This window comes from Halichoerus grypus, chromosome 4 (assembly GCF_964656455.1).
Source record: "Halichoerus grypus chromosome 4, mHalGry1.hap1.1, whole genome shotgun sequence".
Lineage (NCBI taxonomy): Eukaryota > Metazoa > Chordata > Mammalia > Carnivora > Phocidae > Halichoerus > Halichoerus grypus.
This window is the reverse complement of record NC_135715.1, coordinates 69362669-69382385: the sequence shown is the minus strand read 5'-3', so window position 1 is coordinate 69382385 and position 19717 is coordinate 69362669. Positions and strand designations below refer to the sequence as shown.

At 39.9% G+C, this 19717-nt stretch overlaps 1 protein-coding gene across 9 annotated transcripts in view; it reads right to left on the bottom strand.

Moving 5' to 3' along the window:
* LOC118521761 (uncharacterized) overlaps positions 1-19717 on the bottom strand; it is a 479907-nt gene that overhangs the window by 313754 nt on the left and 146436 nt on the right. The window lies entirely within an intron of this gene.

The following is a 19717-nucleotide window of genomic DNA, read 5'->3' as shown; positions in this document are numbered from 1 at the left end:
TTGTCACGAGGCCTCCATTTTTTTTTCCATGTTCCTATCTCCCAAAAGAACCATTAGCAATAATCAGTGATTGATTATAGATCCTTAACTAATCTCTCCTTCCAGGCAAAATACTTTAATGTATTATACACTGGGAGGATTTTCACTTCTTACTTTGTTTCAGTATCACCTCAGTTGAGTCTATAATTCTACAGAAGCCAGCTTCTGGAGTTCATATATCATGCAGGGTTTTCTATAATTAAGGCTAAATTTCTTTTCAGTCAGCTGGTTAAAGAGAATTCTCAGTGAGGCTAAAACAGTGGATTGATGAGGGAGTGCAAGTTCCTTTTTGGGACTGAAGGATGAGAGTCATCGTACCTGTTTGTGATGTTATTACAGGGTTCTCAATAATAACTGGTTTTCCCTTTGCTCAAGATATTCAGGGCCTTTGTTTTTGTTTTGTTTTGTTTTTTAAGATTTCTTTATTTTAGAGAGAGAGAGTGCAAGAGAGCGAGAGAGAACTGTGGGGGGAGGGAGAGGGAGAGAGAAACCCAAACAGACTCCGCACTGAGCACAGAGCCCAACGTGGGGCTTGATCTCATGACCCTGAGATCTCAACCCAAGCAGACACCAACAGTCAAATGCCCAAACGACTGTGTCACCCAGATGCCTCTATTCAGGGCCTTTGAAATGACTCTATGGGGGAACTGGGTGAAGAGTTAGGACTATCATGGTGGTTCAAGTCAGGTCTCTGGGCACCAGATCAGGTGGTGTTTGAAGTATACAAACCCATTTTTTCAGTTTGTGAACTACCTCATCTCATTGGTTCCAGAGACCTCCAGATCACTGAAGGGCCACTAAGACAAACTAACATGCTTGAGCTATCACATTAAATAAAATCTAAAATTACATTCTGTTCCCTAAGTCTATCTCCAAATACATTTACAACATATTCCTCACATTTTAGCATGTGTATAGGTATATAAATCTTCTCCTCCAGGGTTAGATTTTGTAATAGACTCTCTGCTATGCCAACATATACCTCTAGTTATTGGTATGGAGGTAAGAGCATGATGCACAGTGACTTTGCCTTTCAGGGTATTATTACTCTTCAAAAAGGTAGATACAGCTTTAATAAATGGGTGAAACTGGGTTCTTGGCTGATAAGGGAAGATCAGCTGAGGTTGAGGTAATCCAGTCTCATGACCCCCTCCTTTATCTTATGTTCCAGGGCTTGTCCTCACTCTCTCAATCAACACTTTTACATAAGTGACCTGAATAGGTCAGCTTTGTAATATTGTCAAATTCTATAGGTTTTATTTATTTTTTCAGCCCAATGGCTATAAGAATTGAGAGGGTTTGTTGTTATTGTTGTTGCTGTGGTTTTGGTTTTGGTTTTTAGCATAATCAGAAAGTCCCCGATTTTAAATCAAAGATAGATGAGCATTGAGAAACAAGTCTACCATTCTCCTTCTTAAGCTATTGGGAGGCAGAATAGAACTCTAATCCACGATTTGTAGCAACCAATCTGGAAAGTCAAGTGACAACCTCTGAGGCAATTGGACTAAGGCAGCCTGGACTTGATCAATAACTGACAGCTTCCCCTTTGCCCTCAGTTGGTACTTTATTCCATATAAATGCTGGTGATGTTTGGGTTTTAGGGGGGGGTCTATTTCTGGATTTTTCTCTTTATTAAGTTTTTTATTTAAATTCTAATACTGGTGATGTTTTAATTAGTTTTTTGGTCACTGAGTGTATAACAGTTAGATTCCCATCCCCAAATACTGACTGGATTTTCACTGCCTTCAGCTCCAACCAGGTCAGATAATCTCAGATTGCCTGATTATCTTTAAAGTCTATTTGCCTGGGGCACCTGAGGGGCTCAGTCAGTTAAGCATCCACTTCAGCTCAGGTCATGATCTCGGGGTCCTGGGATCAAGTCCCACGTTGAGCCCCCTGTTCAGCACAGAGTCTGCTTCTCCTTCTCCCTCTACCCCTCCCCCCATGCAAGCATGCACTCTCTAATAAATAAAATCCCTTTTTAAAAAAAGTCAATTTGCCAGCAATAATTTATGTGTTTGCCAAGTTTCATCTTCTCCCAAAACAACACTACTCAGTGAGGGAACCATTCCTGCTACCACTGTCACCATCAGCAATGGACACAAAATGCCATAGCTTTATCACTGCCTCCAGCAACTGTGGAAACACAATGTTGTGACTGTTGCTTTTTCCTGTCCCAGAAAGGACTCTCTGCAGCTCCTGCCTCTTCAACTGTCTAGCTCTTGATTTAAAATCTACAGCTGATGCCTGAATAGTGAATCAGTACTCTGCACATGCTCATGCTCAAACTATGAGAGAAAAGAAAATCCATAGCTGGAATTTTCAGCTTCCATAGGGTTAGAGTACATTTGCTTTCCACACAGACTTATAAGGTAGGAAATTTTCAAACCTAAGAGTTCAAATGCCAGATACATGAAAAAAGATGATACATGTATATTATGGGGGGAAGGTGGAGGGGATTTCTTGTGTGGGGGAAGCCAAGGATCACATGAACCAGATTTGGAACCAAGTCCCATCAATATCCAGTAACACGAGGCTCTATACACCAACAATGTTACCCTTAGGAAGAGAAAGAAATAGATGTACAATTATTGTTTTTTTTTTTTTAAGAGTATGTATTTTTACTGTACCATGGTTATGGTTTAAGTTACATCATTCAGAGTTTTCCCACATTGTTCATCATTTGATGACAAAAATGGAACATTCTGGCCCTTTTGCTCTTTTTTTAAAATTTTTCAGAAGAGGGATATACATTTGATTTCAAGTGATTGATCTTGCATTTCTCTTCTTGTGTCTTTTTGCTCTTGTTTCTTCTGTTATTTCTGCAAGTAGGGCCTACTTTTAAAATTCCTTGTTTCCACATTTTTTATAAAACTTCCTATTTCTGTTTCAGTAATGAGAAAAGTCAATTTTCTCCTAAGGAATGTACAATTATCATTGCCGCTGGGTCAGAGGGCCTGCCTTTCATTTTTCTGACAGGCAATGCTCCTCATAAAGAAATCTGCCTCAGACATTTCTATTTCAGAACAAAGGACATGTGGGGAACAACTTAAAGTATTTCTTCAAAGAAAAAAATACATTGACTTCCTAGTTTCACATCTCATACTTCCAGGTTTTCCTTTAGTGCCATAAGGTTTGCCCTTGCAACTATCTATGTGTACATCCAATTTCTTTATTATAATATCTTGCATTTATATAATGCTCTATATCATCACAATTTCACAGATAAAGCAGCAGAGATCCAATGAAATTAAATAACTTGCTCTAAACCTTGCAAACAGCATGTGGCAGAATCAAGATTCAAGTCCAGGTTTTCTGGCTCCACAGCTCTCTGCTTCCTAGTCTACACAGGCCTGACATATATACCTGCTCAGATGTTTGTTGGAAACAAAATGAACTCAGCAATTAGATCAAAATGCATCAAAATATTTTATGTTCTCTAGATAACCCCTGGTTATATAAGCCTGGGTAATTTAAATTCATTGATTAAAATTTGCTATTGATACTGAACTAAATGATAAACATCCAGATTTCCTGAAAATTCTAATTCACTGGCAGCTCAGGTAATTTTTATTATTCAGAGAAGTTTCAGAAACACTCTTTTTAGCTAACCAATGACCAGGAAAACATGGAGCTTTGGTCCGATGAGAATAGGGTTGGATGTCATGAGAGACTCAGTGCATATTTTGAGCCATTTCATCTGGGTCCTGATGAAAAGTGAAAATGTCAGTCAACTGGCAGGATGATCTTTTCCTGTACAGCAGTCGTTCCTATCTTTGTTGACTTGTAACACTCCAAAAAATGGGATGATTTTTCTTACATTTCCTCTGTATCTGTTGGTATTCTAGGGACATGGCCTGTCCTATAAAACTATTATGCTTGTAGCACTTCTAGTGCTGCTAGCTCTGCACAGTGCACATATCAGAGGTTGTATTGGTTTCCTAGGGCTGCCACTAAGCAATCCTAAGTGCCACAAACCAGGTGGCGAATAAAAACAGGAATTTATTCCCTCACATTCTGGAGGCCAGAGGTCCAAAAATCAAGGTATCTGCTCTCTCTGAAGCCTGTAGAAAAGGTTTCTTCCATGTCTCTTGTAGCTTCTGGTGGTTGCCAGCAAGCCGTAGCTTTGTGGCTTGTGGATGCAGAACTCCAGTCTCTGCCTCTGTCTTCATACGGCCTCTCCCCGGTGTGTCCAAATTTCCCTCTTATTACAAGGACACCTCATCTTAACTTGATTACATCTGCAAAAACTCTATTTCTAAATAAGATGACATTCGGAGGTCCTGGGTGGACATGAATTTGGGAGGTGGGGGTGACACCATCCCACCCAGTACAGGAATTAAGTAATACTTGTTCAGAGAAGGCATAAAATGTCAAGGTCTCATGCTGTGGTCTGTGCTGAGAAGGAAATGCAGGAAATTACTTTGTGGAATGATCCCTCCTTCTGTGTTTGAGTTACAAACTGAACTGGTATCATTCACTTCAAATACAGAATGTAAGCATCTCTTCCCACACAATTCTTTTGTGTTCTTCCTTCACAGTGTTACCACTATTTCTGATCAAGCATTTCTACAATCTAGTTAACTAGATGTACACTTACAGTTTTAAAAATTTTTCCCTACCACACTCTTCATATTTCTTTATACTCTTGGAAGTGGTGCTTTTTTCCAGATAGGCAAGCTTTCCAGAAATCCAGTAAGACTTTTCAATTGCCAAGAACTGGATAATGAATACAATTCCTGGGGAACCCCTCCCCAGGGCTATTGCTAAAAGAATTCAACTTATAAGATAAATCCCCCTCTATCACCTCTTTCCCAAAGACATTATTCATATGAAATCTGGTTCAAAATGAGTTCACAGACACAGTCAGAAGAAGAAAAAGACACAAAGTTGTCAGTAGAGGGGCATGTTACTCTGTTTAGTTGAGGATTAGAAAGTGTGTTGTGCATGTGTCTGCATGCACGACATGTGATTGAGACCAGGTCATGTTCACTCCCAAGATTCAGACATGTATGAGCTTCTCTGGCAGGAGAACCTCTGCAAATGCTTCTGTCAGAGTGATTGAGGATTCTCCCGAGAAAGGGGGCCAAGCCCAGTCAGACAAGCCTTTGGTGTTGGGGACAAAGGCGATTCAGAGTACAAGATCTACCCCGCCACTGGTCTGGGCTCTTCTCTGAATTGTGACAGAGGCAGAGAGTAGTAAGAAGATTACATAGAACAACATAAAAAACTGTTTCCCCAAAGCCCCTGAATCTTAATCAGTTTGGGCTACTATAAGAGAATACTATAGACTGGTATTGTAAATGACAGAAATTTATTTCTCACAGTTCTAGATCAGGGTGCCAGCATGGTCAGGTGCTAGTGAGAGCTCTCTTCCGGGTTGCAGACTGCTACGCTGTATACAGTTTACATCCTCACCTGGGGGGAAGAGGGTGAGAGAGCTCTCTGGAGTCCTCTAAGGACACTAGTCCCATTCATGAGGGCTCCACCCTCATGACCTAATCGCCTCCCAAAGGCCCCACTTTCAGGTAACATCATATTGTGATTAGGCTTCAACATATGAATGGTGGTGGGGGGGTGACACAAACATACCCTGTAAGGTATGAGAGCATACACAGAACACTGGTTTGGAAGCAACTTCCTAAAGCAGAAAACAATAAAGAAAGAGGCTCTGATATATCAGCGGCACCTGTGAGAGACCTACCAAAACGGTGTGTGTTTGTCTCACTTACTCATGTATTTACTTACTTGTCTCCTCTGTATCAGTTAAAGCATCTGATAGCAAAAAAAAAACTAATTGCCTGTCTGACACATGGTATCTATCAAACCATCCTTAAATGAGAGCTAACTAATAAGTGCCACTCAAAATACGATTTGCAGACAAGTGACGGTTCATGAGCTGTCTGTTACGAGTCCACCATAAGATAATCACACAAATCAAGGGTGTCCAGGTGCTTTGAGTGCAAGTTGACTGTGTGGCAATGTCAGAGCACAAGATCCGTTGATTTGTCTCATGGAACAGGGTGAAGACCAAAAGTATTCATCCTCAAAGAATTAGGAAGAAAGTGGCCATTCACCACTCATGTTATCAGAAGCACTGACAGAAGCCACAGGTCATTAGCTGGAGGAATGTGGATTCACAGTTCATTCTGTGGTTCAGAGCTCTTTCCAGCCTTTTCCACTGCTACCCACTGATTTGGACTATGTGTCCTCCTGCTTATCCCGAGAGTCACAAAATGACTTCTATACCTGGAGGCATCACATCCTCACACCAAAATCCCCACAAAGGAAGGAAAGGATGAACAAAAGACTTCTACTTCCTAAGGCTCTCTTTTTGCATTTAGGAAGAAAATCATCCTTGGAATACTTCTGGAAAATGTTCCCTTGTATTGCTCAGCTGCAGAAGACACAGGGATACTGAGTTTCTAGCAAAGAGAAATGGGATTACAGTGATTGTGTTAGGCTAATTATAATATAGCCCCTGAATCTGACAGAGGGTCTGTCCTTCCCTGAGATCAAAGGACTTCCTTCTACTATTGAACTACTTCTCATGCTGTTTGAGAGGATGAGGAAATGGTTGTTGAATGACAATAAACAATTTCTGGGAACCTCCATTACGATATGGGCTCCATGAGAGTAAGCACTGCTAATCCCCAGTGCTCAGCAGATGCCTGGTATATTCTAGATTGCCTTGGATGAGCTCCACAGTAAACTGGACACAGCTGAGGAAAGAATCAGTGAGCTTGTATGTGGGTCAATACAGACTTCCCCCAAACTGAAAATCTAAAAGAAAATAGTAAGAAGAACAAAAACAAAAAGTGCAATATGATGGGCATATCAGATGAAGACTTAGGAAAAAGAGAACAATCCCTATCAAAATACCAATAGCAACTTTCACAGAACTAAAACAAATAATCCTAAAATGTGTATGGAACCACAGAAGACCTCTAATAGCCAAAGCAACCTCAAGAAGGAAGAACAGAACTGGAGGTTATCACAATCCCAGATTTTAAGATACACTACAAATCTGTAGTAACCACGGAAGTATGGTAGTGACACAAAAATAGACACACAGATCAATGGAACAAAATAGCCCAGAAATAAACTCAGGCTTATGTGCAAAAGGAGTTTGCAATGAAGGAAACCATCAACAAAACAAAAAGGCAACCTTTTGAATGGGAAAAGATATTTTCAAATAATGTATTCAATAAGGAGTTACTATCCAAAATAAATGAAGAACTAATCCAACTCAACACCCCCCCTCAAAAAAAAAAAACCACCAATCTGATTTTTAAAAATGGTCAGGGGACCTAAATAGACAATTTCCCAAAGAAGACACACAGATGGTCAACAAACATATGAAAAGATGCTTAACATTACTAATCATCAGGGAAATGCAAATCAAAACCACAATCAGATATTACCTCACACTTGTCCAAATGACTTGTATAAAAACCACAAGAAATAGCAAGCATTAGCGAGCATGTAGAGAAAAGGGAACCCTCATGCACTGTTGGTAAAAATGTAAATCAGTGCAGCCACTATGGAAAACAGAGAGGAGATTAAAAATAGAAAGATCATGAGCCAGTAATTTCATTTTTGGGTATTTACCCAAAGAAAACAAAAACACTAATTTGAAAAGATACATGCACCCCTCTGTTTATTGCAGCATTATTTACAATAGCCAAGATATGTAAGCAATCCAAGTGTCTGTCGATAGATGAATGGATAAAAAAGAAGTGGTGTACACACACCCACACACACTGGAATATTACTCAGGCCATAAAAAAAATAATGAAAAGTTGCCATTTGCAACAACATGGATGGACCTAAAGGATTTTATGGTAAGTGAATAAGTCAGGCAGAGAAAGACAAATACCCATGATTTCACTTATATATGGAATCTAAAAAACAAACAAAACAAAACAGAAGCATACTCATAAATGCAGAGAATAAAATGGTTGCCAAAGGGGAGGGAGATGAGTGAAACAGGTGAAGGGAGTTAAAAGGTACAAAATTCCAGTTATAAAATAAATAAGCCACAGGGATGAAAAGTACAACATTCGCAATATAGTCAATAATATTGTAATAACTTTGTATGGTGACAGATGATACATTTACCATAGTAATAGATTTCATAATGTATATAGTTGCTTAATCACTATGTTGTACACCTGAAGCTAATAATATTGTATGTCAAGTAATACTTCCATTGACAAAGAGAAAAGAGAGCAAAAACATATTTAAAGAAATAAAAGTTGAGAACTATTCAAAATTTATGACGTGCAGTAAACCACAGATCCAGGAAGCTCAGAGTAATCACACACACAGAACATAAAGCCGCGCACCTAGACTTACACTACTCAAACTGCAGAAAACCAAAGACAAAGGGACAATCTTTCAAGAACCCTGGAGCTGGTGGGGGCGGGGTGGAGGACTTACCTGGAGAGAAGCAGTGATAAGAATTACAGTGGCCTTCCCTGGAAACGGTGCAAGCGTTTTTCTTTCTTTCCCAGGGAGGATGTGCGAAGTCTGGAGAGGGCCAACCTGGTCCGGCTGTGTGGAGCGCAGGGTTCCCAGCAAGGCAAACCCCGCCCAGCTGGAGCCGGCAGTTTGTGCTATGTGGCTTCTGGTGGGGGGGGGGGGGGAGTAAATTTGGAGGGATAGGGAGAGAATGATGGTGCAGAGGACGCAGAATCAGGCCCAGGGTGTCGCAGCTGCAGCCACTCTTGCTGGAGGAAGCCTGATCTCGCGGGATCTCAGGGCAGCGGGAGTCCTGGGATGACAGGCACCTGGGTGCCCTGGGTGCTAGAGATCCCTGGCCTCACGCTCTTCCACAAGGACTTTGGCCCAGGACACCCATCAAACAAACCCCAATCCTTGCCAAAGCTTCGTCCCTCCCTGCCCACACGGCGCCTCACTCCATGGGCCTGGCCAGGTGCAGAGGAACACACCGGCCCACGGCCGGACCCGGGATGCAAACAGCATCTCAGGCAACAAATCCGTCGCCTTCCAGGAGGCATAAGGCCCCAGGGCGGCCATACTGTCCTCCAGTGGGGAACCCCGGGGCCCCAGTCCCACCTGCCGAGGTCCAAGCTGCGGCAACCCAAACCCACCATCCCATTGCACTGCCTCGGGGCCGGTTGTTCCTCCTAGCAGCTGCAAGGTGTCCCAGGAGATTTATAATGTGGAATCCTGGGTGGGGTCCAGCAACAGAAATGACATTAGGAAAAAGCTCGGTTTTTATCTGAACTTTAGTTAATAACACTGTATCAATATTGATTCATTATTGTGACAGATGTACCACATGAATGTCAGATGTTAATAAGGGAAACTGGGCATGGGGTATATGGGAACTCTATTATTTTTGCAGTAATTCTGTAAATCTAAAACTGTTCTAAAATAAAAGAAGAAAGATACTGTTAGGTGTAGCAGCCGAGGGTTCCTTGCCAACTCCACAGACCACTGGCAGTAGCTGGTAGCCCCACATGCAGCCTGTGTAGAAGATTTCTCCCTGATATTTAAATGAGTTGCAAAAGTAATGGATCACAGTAATAGATGTTCCTTATATGAATATCAAACTTTCTCTAAGCATTTTTTAACAATTGACTTTTAGTGTTATTTCACATGTGTTTTAACGTGTGGCTTAAACATGTATTTCAGGGCTGTGCCGTTCCATTAGGTGTGCCATAGATGTCTCAAGAGGAAACTTCTCATGTTGCCTGGGTGACTCAGTCATTAAGCGTCTGCCTTCAGCTCAGGTCATGATCCCAGGGTCCTGGGATCAAGCCCAGCATCGGGCTCCCTGCTCAGTGGGGAACCTGCTTTTTCCTCTCCCACTCCCCCTGCTTGTGTTCCCTCTCTCCCTGTCTCTCTCTCTGTCAAATAAATAAATAAAATCTTTAAAAAAAAAAAAAAAGAGGAAACTTCTCAGTGAGAGCCACCATTAGAAAATTCTGTCGCATGCCTGTTCTCCCCTTACAGAGTGTTTCTAGAGGCTTGAATATCGGCTGAATTTTACCTCATGATTTTTTAACTCCTAATTTCTTATGCAACTTTTAGATTTCTCTTAATAAATGACAAATGGCTTGGCTTTTGGATATCACACATCTTTCTCTTTTTCTTTTTTAAACATATTTAATCAGTAAAGAACTATCTTTCATTTCTTACCTACTAATGGAAACATGAAAACTCAACCAACTTTCAAATACAAAGATACTGCTCTATAGTTCTTCATTTTTTTTCTCTGTCTCCCATTTTCAGGTATTTGTGACAACAATGATGCCTACTTAGAGAATGACAATAGATTGGAGTCACCCGAAAAGCACACGTGTTAAATGATATATAAATTCACTATTTCAAGTCTTCCTGATGAAAATTAAATACTTGGATAGCCTTCAAAATATCTAATTTAAACAATTTCAGGCATCAAAAATATTTAGGCACACCCACCTAACACTCTATTTAACAGCACCGGTATTAAGGAATATGGATTTCTGGATTGCATAAATCAACTCAGCAATAATAGTCACTAACTCTCAACCTAGAGATAACATATATGTGGTTCCATGTGATAGAACTTGCATCTTCTTTTAAAATGACACCAACAAGTGATCTATGTTGTTTATCTGATTATTGAAAATTTCCAAATCTCCATTTGTGGAGCAGGAGTGCCTGAGGTTGCAATCTGTCTCACTAACTTCCCTGATCAAAACCATACACCCAATAGCCCTTCCAGAGATCATTTGACAAACTGATCTATGCTGTTTTGCCATTACTCATTGCAAAGACGTTTTCATTTTAATGACAGCTCTTGGAAATATTCCAGAGAAATGAGTCTAATGGCAGGAAATCCATGAAGATTGTCTACGGAGATGTTTTGGAGCAGGTTGACCTTTTAGAAGGTTTCAAAGCTTCTATCCTGTCCTGACTAGATGTAGGGTTGAAAGATTTGTGATATATATACATCTTATCTTTCTTTCTTATGGAGATTTCGTTGTCTGTAACTGGAAGAAATGAAAACGTGAATTCTTGTGATTACAGAGCCAGAGGCAAATGGTCTTGAGCAACACTATCCAATATAAATATAAGCTATGTATGAAATTTAAAATTTCTAGGAGTCACACTAAAAAATGTAAAACAAAAGAGGTGAAATTAATTTGATAATACTTTATTCAACCCAATATATCCACAGTATTATTTTAACATATAAATATTTAAAAATTACCAAGATATTTTAATTCTTTTTCCTATTGTCTTTGAAATTTATATGTGTTTTACACATACAATACATCTTGATTTGGACTAGCCATATTTCAAATACTCAATAACCGTGTATGTCTAGCGGCTACCACCTTGGACATTGTAGTATAGACACAGTGGTGATTAAGAGGAGGGAGCTGGGCTTCAGATGGTTTAAGAGTTGGAGCCAGCATAATATAATGAGAAAAAGGTGGATTTTGGTTACCAATATTCAAGTTCCAGCATCCCTAATTAAGTAAGAACCTTTAGAAAAATTGCCTTAAATGTCTCTAAGTCTGTTTGCAGGTTTGTCAAGTATAAATAATGTTATTTCATGGAGTTATAGATAAGATCAAATGAGATTATGTGCATAAATCTTTGGCCACACTGTAGATATTCATCAAATCTTATCTTGAATCCTTTAGAGGGAATATATCCTGTATATATATGCCTAGGAGGTAGAGGAAAACTGACAATAAGGAAATAAAGATGTTGTCGTATGTTGGAAAGTGATAAGTGCTATAGGAAAAATAAAACCAAGGAAAGTAAGAGGAACCAGGTATGGAGATGATCTGGCATACTGTTAAAATGGCCAGGCTAATTGAGGAAGACACACCCGGGCGAAGACTTAAAGGAGGTAGAAGAGTTGACCATTAGATTTCTGAAGGACACGCGTGCAGGCAGGTTGTCAAGCTGGGACAAACACCCTGAGGTAGGTTATGCCTGGTGTGTTTGAGGGAGAGCAGTATGGCTGGAGTTCAGGGAGTGAGGGTAAAGTGATAGGAGATGAAGTCAGAAAGATCCTGAATATGTGGGTCCTAGTAAGCCATTGGAAGGATTCAGGTTTTCACTTGGACTGAGACAGAAGCTGCTGCAATATTTTAAGCAGGGACTAACACTTTCTCACATCCACTTTAAAAGCATCACACTGACATCTGGGTTGAGAACAGGCTGTGGGTGGTGAGGGTGGGAGCAAGAGGCGCTAGGAGTAAGAGAAGAAACACAGAGGCAGGTCAGGGCTACTGCAGTCATGGAGGAGAAATGGTGGTGGCTTGGACCAGGATGGTAGAATGGAGGTAGAAGTGTTGAGAAGTGGTGAATCTCCAGATCTATACTGAAGGCAGGACCAACGCTACTTCCCAATCAGTTGAGTGTGGGATAGAGAGAAGGATCAAGGATGATACCAGCATGTTTAGAATAAGAAGTTATGTGTCTGTCATTAACTTAAATAAGAAGACTGAAGATGAAGCAGATTGGGGGAAAAGCAGGAGTTCCATTTTGGACATATTGGGTCTGAGATGTGCCCCCTATTCCATTGTGGCTCCCAGAACAAAAGCCACAGGTGAGAGTTTGTGGGATATCTCTCTGGGGGAACCATTAAGCCACTGAAAGGAAAACACCTGGGGGTCCAGGAGTGGGAGATCTCCCATCAAGACGTCAAATCACTTCACTGAGAAGCTCATCAATAGAAAGTCATCAGTCAATTCTGAAGCCCATACTTTTTTCCCATTTTAACAACTTGGAAATTTAGATGCATCTTAGAATAGTAAGCATTGTACAATCACCACCGGCCATGGGACAGTCATGAGGTGCACATGCAAGGCAGATTTTTTTTTTCCTGGTAACAGTACAACTCCACAACTGTAAACCCTTATTGACTATTGATGTAACTAAAAATTATGACCTAACTATATACATGAGACCTGAATCCTTGTGTTCTATTAAAGTTGGAAGTCAGTAATAATATCCAATACCAAAAAAAAAAAAAAACCAAAACCAAAAAAACCCCCAAACATCAAAAAGCAGTAGAAACATTTTCATTATAAACCATGTGGAATCATATATTTTTCTATAGATCTTCTATAAATAAAAAATAAGTTATAAAAATAGGATTTGATATAACACTATAAATGCTTATGTTTTGAGTCTTTCTAGAGACCTGTCCTTCCAAAAGCCATCTTCCACACCACCTCTAGAAGAATTTCCTAAAATTTGCTTACATTTTGAGTATTTCCAGAGACCTGTTTTGAAAATTTTGCACAAAGTTTTCACATCTTTTAAGTAATGCAGCAAAGCCAGCATGCAAGGCATGGGGCTATCATGGGACCTAGAGCTAGAACTAGAGAAAGAGAAACTCCAGGATTCCAGGACACCCAACAGGAAGTGAACCAATATATAGCTAGACTCCCTCTGGGAAGCAGGTGGAACAGACAATACTATAATTGTTACTGACACGAAGAAAGATACTGTTAGGTGTAGCAGCTGAGGGTTCCTTGCCAACTCCACAGACCACTGGCAGTAGCTGGTAGCCCCACATGCAGCCTGTGTAGAATCTTCTGGATCTAGTGGAGTTGACCATCAATCTTCAAGTGACCAAAACTCAGTGTTCAGATGGAGCTGGGTTTGGGCCAGGGATTCATACGCTTTTTTTTTTTTTTTTTAATAACCAGAATAAGACAAGGTGAGGAAGATAGGTTTCTAATTCCATTGTTCTATAAATCAGAAACCTGTAATTGTTCAATATGGGATACAATCTTTTCAAAAGGAGAAATTAGAGGCTAAAATAGCCTAAAAATGCCAAGTTGATCTGATGTTAGATCAAGGGAAGAATGTACATTTATAATAAAAGTGCAATCTGAGTTTCCCCATGATGAAGATAAAAAGTACAAGTTGCTGATGTCATTGAAGAGGAAAATGTGTATAAAAATACATAAAGAGGCAAATTTAAAAAGAGAGACAAATGTGTTTTTGTTTCATCAAGTATCCAAAAAGCCAAGATAATCTGAAAAACAAACCGTAAAAGATGTAATCCGCTGTGTCCCTCAAGAGAGAACGTACAGAAATGTGTTTCCAACTACAAAATATCTTTTCCATAAGAATAACAATGTAACCACAAATCTTTAGCGTATGCATAAATGAATAAACAAAGGAATGGGTAAATACAGAACTGTTCAATAAAGCATAAGGAGAAGTTAGAAAAATGAGAAAAAGTAAGGAAAAACTTAAGTGCATAGTGCTTGATATAGTAGTGAGGAAAAAAAAAAAAAGAAAATCCCCTGCTCTCAGAAGACTGTATCTTATAGAATCAAGAAAAAAACAAACCCAAATGCAGCAAACCAAAATCACAAAACTTCTAGACTGTGTGAATGCCAAAAAAGGTTGGGTACTTTTGTTTTGTTTGTTCTTTTTTTTTGATGGGGGTGGGATGGGTATTATTACTGCTGGTGTCCCTCCAATTAAGGAAACTTTGTAAACAAACATCCTTTCTTATGGAACCAATTAATTTGGAGGTAGCTGTATTCCAAGAATATTACCCCAAAAATTCATCTTTTAATTAGCAAACTTTTCTAGAGCCTTTTTTTTTTTTAAACCCAGCTATTCCACCAAGTGAGAAATAACTGAATTGGGGGAAATGGCTGAAATGCCAGTGGCTTCTCTACCACTTTGGGGGTGAAAAATATAAAGCTGAGTTCATTTTTCAGCGGGCGACAATAGTTGAATGTAATGACCATGCTCCATAGTGTCACCTAGTGGTCTTGAGGTACAGGATCCAGAACCCAGGCAAATAAATACTAGATAAGATGTACATTGGCTTCAGAAGCCTGCCATTCCAGAAAACAGCTTTCCCTTTTGATTGGAGGAGGGGTTGGACAAGATGAATAGCTGACCCCAGAGCTCTGTGGTGAGGCTGAAACTCTCAAATGACCCCTACACTATGTGTTTCACAGGACTGACCTGAGTTATTTTTACAAGCCTAAAACCAAGGCTTTGAAATTGGGTTTCCACATATCTGATGTGAAACCCCTCAGTTTGGCATTTTTGAGATTTCTGTCTGAGAACCAGATAGAGAAAATATCAGACAAAAGTATGGTTTTATGCAGGCATCATTTCCAAGTATACAAATCACCTCATTCTCATGTTACACTCTCACTATGTCTCCTATATTGGTTTGCAAGGTCACGGCCTTGATTGCAAGGTCACGGGCCTCACTGACATGAAAATGCCATTTAGTTCAAGAACACCACCCTTTGTTTCCAGAATCATTGTGACTGACTTACCTGCCTGCAGCCTTATCCCCCACATTGCTGCCAGTGTACCTTCTAGAGCATAAATGTGATTGTCTTGTTCCCTTCCTTAAACCCTTTATGGAGTTCTCTTTGCCCTCTACATAAAGTTCAAATTCCTTAAGGGACATGCAGTGGCCCTCAAGACTCAACCCTACTCAGTTCCCAGGTAGAATCAACCATTCCTCCTCACTCTCCAAGTGAGGGCCCTGGGCACACCTGGGCGCTGATTCCTGTTGCCCCCATGCTGCAACACACTTCCGCACCCCCTCTTTACCTATGCTATTCCTCTGTCCTTCCCCAAATTCAAGCTTAAGTTAGGGGCCTCTCCCTCACTCCCCTAGAGTATTCCATATGATCCATAATGTAATAGTTAATACTCTGCTTGATCATTACTCCTCCAGTAAATTACTAACTGCTGGAGTACCTTATATCTCTATATCCCAGGTCCTGGAAGAGTGCCAGAGACATAGTTAATCTCGATAAATATTTAAATGAAAAAAGGCATGAGTAATTGAATCAGTGGCCTGCTTTCTGTCCCCTAGTACCTCCAGGCAATCAACTTAGTTCGAAATATAAATGTGACATGATGGTTAGTGGGACTTACCTGTGGTTATTAAACCACAGAACCAGAAAATAATGACAGTGAGTCACATTCTAAAGAGAGCGCACAACAATGAAAGCCAGGGCATTCCCACCCCAGCTCCGATGACAACTAATCACCACCTACTTCCAGCCCCACCCCACAAGTCTTCTCTGAGAAGAAGTCTTGGCAGGGGAGGAAAGTGGACATCATTGACCTCATGGGGACTGTGGTGTTCATGTGGGATTTACTCTCCACCCCCTCCAAAATCAAGTGAAGGAGGAGAGTACAAAAGACCTATGTGCATCTATGAGCAGTGCGAGCAAGAAAGGAAGCTTGACTCTTGTTCTCCAGCTGTATGCTGCCTGAGTGTGGTGAAGGAGTCCTTGGGAAAGCCTGGAGTGTCCTCTGGAATAGGAATGTAAAAACATGGAAACTTGTGTGTGCTTCTCAGATGGATTCCTAAAGACCTAGGCTTGACGATGGAGCCCATATTAGTAAGCAAAAAAGGGCTATAGCATCATATGCCTGAAAAGAAAAGGACAGGATGGGACACCCTCACTCCAATTTGTCATGTCCTTTGACCTGTGAAAGAGCTTGAAGTAGAGGACAAGCTGCAGAAAGTATGGAGAAGTCAAGATGAGGTATGCCCTGCCGGACAGGGCAATTAAATGTCTCTCTCTGAAGGGATCCTCAGCAACAGAGAGATACTCAACACTATGTGTTCTGTCTACAGAGACTACCGTATTGGCAGAGGACAACCGAGAGAAGAGGCCTAACATAACAGGTTGCTTCTCACTCATGCTATATTTCCAAGGCACGTTGGCAGGGGGCTGTTCTCACAGTGATCACTTAAAGACCTAGGCTGAGGGATGCTTCACCTGGGCATGTACTTCTTCTACCACGATAGGAAGGAAGGAAATGCAGAAAATGATGCACCAGCTCTTAATACCTCTGCCCAAATGTGATATATGTCATTTTGCTTAAATTTTATTGGCCAAACACAAGTCATATTGCCACCCTAACTTGAAAGGCTGTGGGGAGTGATTTCCTGCCATGTCCTCATTAAAAGGACTGGAAGATTCTTTTTTTTAAATTTTTATTTATTTATTTTTAACTTTTTAACTTTTTTTATTTTATTAAAAAGGACATCAGGCTCTCCCCTTAGCAGGGAGCTTGCTTCTCTCTCTCCCTCTGCCTGCCACTCCCCTTGCTTGTGCACGCTCTCTCTCTGTCAAATAAATAAATAAAATCTTTAAAAAAAAAAGGACTAGAAGATTCTTAAACAGCTTTAGTAATTTACCACATTGGGGGTAGAAGAGAAGAGGGTTAAGATGAAACTCAAATTCAGCTTAAACTTGAAATATTGAACCGGAGTAGATAATCATAACTGAAAGTGATCAAAAAGATCTAGAATCTGCCAAAGGAACAAGTAAGGGATCACAACAGATGAGTCAGAAGAGCATAGCTGCAAGTAATGTTTAGAGAAAAGAAAACTGCTTCATGTTTAGAACCACTCGGCAGAGACTCTTCATTAAATTGGCTACACGTATATTCTCACCTTCTGTCCAGAAGAATGTTCTAGAGTGAAACTACAAAAGTAGTGAATAAATTCCACTTCGAATGCATCCTTTGACAGTTTCTTCCTCTACAGAATGTTTATCCTGCTCATACCTGACCATGCCTGTTTGAATTAAGGAATATGTGACAGAGGTATAGAAAAAAGTTGGGAGGGGATTTTTAATTCTGAAATTTCTTGAGAAGAAAAGTATCTTCTAGTAAAAATATTACATTGGCATGTGGAAGAATTCCTTAAAAATTAGCCCTGAAGTTCTAAATCAGGACATGAAGTTCCCAAATATCTAAGGAAATTATCTCATGTTAGAAAATTCCAATTTGGAATTATTTTCACTACATTGTAAACACAAAATTCATTCCAATTCCTTTGAGTTTAACTTGAAGAAAGTCATTTATTTTGATAAATTGATTCAAATATGGACTCCTTCCAAATTGACTTTATGAAGACATTCATAGTTTAGATAGTATTTCACTTTTCACAGTGAAAAACACAGCTTGATACTTGGAAAGTGTCCCAACACTGCCCTTGATAGATAATGTTGATTTCCATTTGCTGAAATTGGTTTCTTTTGCTTTACTTCCTATCAAATACTGGCAAGGAAAGAATTTTTAGTGTCATGGATGATCTAAGGAAATAATCATTTAATATATTTAGTGTTGAATTAATAAGAGAAATTTTTATTTTCACTTGCATCAAAGAAAAGAAAGGAAATTTAAAAGGTTGTGTAATAAAATGTGATATACAGTTTTATTTTAGATGTTATAGCAAATATTTGGAGGCAATAAATTTTTACCTTGTGTGTCTAGTATTTGAACTACTAACAACTCTATTAGCAGATGGAAACTTTCAGTGTGTCAAACCTGTGAGCCTCCTCTCCAAAGAAACTTTATAGAGCATTTTTCATATTTATATGAAACAGAGACATAGTGGGCTTTGTAAATGTCTTGAGTAGACTCTATAAATATGTTCATGGAAGATAAACTCTGGTTCATACAGGATGATACTTCTGCCATTAACGTCTGGATTTCTGTGCTTGTAGCATTCTAAAGATATTTTATGGTATCTGAAAAAAAACCTCATATTTTGTGCAACTCCCAAGATACCTAACTCAGGGAGATCCAGAGGGTGGAGTGAAAATATACTTTCCATTATACCTGCTGCAATATTGGAGAATAAATTACACACAGGCATACCTCACTTTATTGTGCTTTGTTTTATTGCACCTTTTCTTTTACAAAAAAAAGCAGATACTGGGTTGCTTTGTTTTTTGTTTTATAAATTGAAGGTTTGTGACAACCCTGCATAGAGCAAGTCTATGGGTATCATTTTTCCAGCAGCATATGCTCACTTCTTTTTTTTTTTTTTTTTAAAGATTTTATTTATTTATTTGAGAGAGAGAGAATGAGAGAGAGCACATGAGAGGGGGGAGGGTCAGAGGGAGAAGCAGACTCCCTGCCGAGCAGGGAGCCCGATGCGGGACTCGATCCAGGGACTCCAGGATCATGACCTGAGCCGAAGGCAGTCGCTTAACCAACTGAGCCACCCAGGCGCCCCATATGCTCACTTCTTGTCTCTGTGTTACATTTTGTTAATTCTCTCAATATTTCAAACTTTTTCATTATTATTGTATTTCTTATGGTGATCAATGATCTTTGATGTTACTATTGTAATTGTTTTGGGGTGCCATGAACCACACCCATACAAGATGGCAAACTTATTTGGTAAATGTATGTATTCAGGCTGCTCTATCCACCAACCATTCCCTGTCTCTCCCTCTCCTCAGGCCTTCCTACTCCCTGAGACACAATAATACTGAAATTAGGCCAATTAATAAACCCACAGTGGCCTCTAGGTGTCCAAGTGAAAGGAAGAGTCACATGTGTTTCACTTTAAACCAAAAACTAGAAATGAGTAAGCTTACTGAGGCAGACATGTCAAAAGTCAAGACAGGTCAAAAGCAAGGCCTCTTATGCCAAACAGCCAAGTGGTGAGTCCAAAGAAAAAGTTCTTGAAGGAAAATAAAGGTACTACTCTAGTGAACATGCCAATTTTAAGAAAGTGAAACAGACTTACTGGTGATACACAGAAAATTTGAGTGGCCTGGGTAGATCAAAAACAACCACAGCATTTCCTTAAGCCAAAGCTTAATCCAGAGCAAGGCCTTAACTCTTCAATTCTATGAGGACTGAGAGAGGTGAAGAAGCTGCAGAA